The sequence below is a fragment of the Rhincodon typus genome, chromosome 44 (genome assembly GCF_021869965.1).
Source record: "Rhincodon typus isolate 14 chromosome 44, sRhiTyp1.1, whole genome shotgun sequence".
Classification (NCBI taxonomy): Eukaryota; Metazoa; Chordata; class Chondrichthyes; order Orectolobiformes; family Rhincodontidae; genus Rhincodon; species Rhincodon typus.
The window spans coordinates 1,232,745-1,234,473 of NC_063375.1; the positions used below are offsets into that span (position 1 = coordinate 1,232,745).

The 1,729-nt window shown below is 51.1% G+C and overlaps 1 long non-coding RNA gene across 1 annotated transcript in view; it reads right to left on the reverse strand.

The window, feature by feature from the left end:
- Positions 1-1,723, reverse strand: part of LOC125487720 — a 2,555-nt gene extending 832 nt beyond the window's left edge. Inside the window, exon 1 of the long non-coding RNA XR_007266076.1 lies at positions 698-1,723. This is a non-coding gene — a long non-coding RNA (uncharacterized LOC125487720). The remainder of the gene's footprint in view (positions 1-697) is intronic.
- Between the last annotated feature and the right edge of the window lie 6 nt (positions 1,724-1,729).

Here is a 1,729-nt window from a genome sequence, read left to right on the forward strand (position 1 = left end):
AGTGCCCAGGGATGTGCGGGTTAGGGTGGGATTGGCCATGCTAAGTTGTCCCATAATGCCCAGGGATGTGTAGATTAGGTGGGTTATAGGGGGAATGGGTCTGGGTGGGATGCTCCGAGGGTCGGTGTGGACTTGTTGGGCCGAAGGGCCTGTTTCCACACTCTAGGGATTCCATGATCTGAACTGAAGAGGGTTGGGGGGGAGAGATTTACCAGGACGTTGCCGGGAATGGAGGGTTTGAGTTATAAGGAGAGGCTGGGACTTTTTTCACTGGCGGCTGAGGGGGTGACCTTATAGGGGTTTATAAAATCGTGAGGGGCATAGATAAGGTGAATGGTGGGTGTTTTCTCCCCAAGGGTGGGGGAATTTCAAGACTTGGGGGCATATTTTTAAGGTGGGAGGAGAAAGATTTTTAAGAAAAGACACGAGGGTCAATTTCTTTTACACAGAGAGAGGGGTCCATGTGGGGAATGAGCTTCCAGAAGAAGTGGTGGATGTGGGTACAGTTACAACGTTTAAAAGACATTTGGATAAGTACATGAATGGGAAAGGTTTGGAGGGATATGGGCCAGGAGCAGGCAGGTGTGGGTCTAGGTTAGTTTGGGATTACGGCCAGCATGGACGGGTTGGGCCGAAGGGTCTGTTTCCATGCTGTATGACTCTGACCGAAAGGGATGTGCTTCCCCACCAAACTCACCTGCTCCTCCAAGTCGCGCACCTCCCTCATAATGGTGCCTGTATCCTCTATCGTCTGGATCAGGTGGCTACAATTCTGAAGAATAAACACACCGAGGGGGAGGAAAAAAAAAAGTGTGTTGCAGAGATAGCGACAAAATCGGAATTACGCTGGCTGGATTGCGGACCACTGGGAATCCCACTTCCAGACAGTACCCCCACCGTCGCCACCAAACCCCCCACCCATCCTCTCCGAGAATCGATTGGAGACTCTCAGGGCGATGCACTTACCGCCCTAAAAGCTTTGTTTGGCTGCTTTCCAAAGTCGTTGAGGCTAAGGGGGGCGCAACTGGGAACAGGGGGTCAGGTCGGGAATGGTCGCACTTACAGAATCAGAGCGTCACGGGAGGCCACTCTGCCCGCCGTGTCTGTACCGGCTCCTGAAAGAGCCGCCCAGCTCGTCCCACTCTCCGCAGCGCTCGAAACTCGTTGCTTACAAACGTATGTACAGCTCACTCTGAAACCTCCTGCACAATCCAAGCCCCCACCACTCTCCTGGGCAGCGCGTTCCAAATCCTACCAACTCTCCGAGCAAAGGAGTTTCTCCTCATCTCACTCCTAGCTCTCTCTCTGGCACGCTTGAAGCTGCGAACCCTCACCGATTAATGGAAGCAGAATTTACCCTGTAGAAACACCTCAAAAAGATCACCTATTCATCTTCTCTGCTCCAAGGAGTATAAGCCCAATGTCTCCAAACTTCCCATGCAGCTAAAATTCCAGTTAATCTTTGCACTCTCTCTCTCTCTAGATCTTTCATGTCCTTTCTTAAATAAGGTGCCCAGAACTGAACACAATATCCGAAATCATTAGCTGCCCACTGGGATGGGCAATAAATGTTGGGCCTGGTCAGTGATGCTCACGCCCTCTGAGCAAGTTACAATAAACAAAATTGGTCAGACCAACGGTTTGTAGAGGTGTAGTGTCACTTCCTTCGATTTCTAAACAGAGAGCAAAGGATCCTATAAGAGCGCGGCGCAGAGAGAGAGAGAGAGAG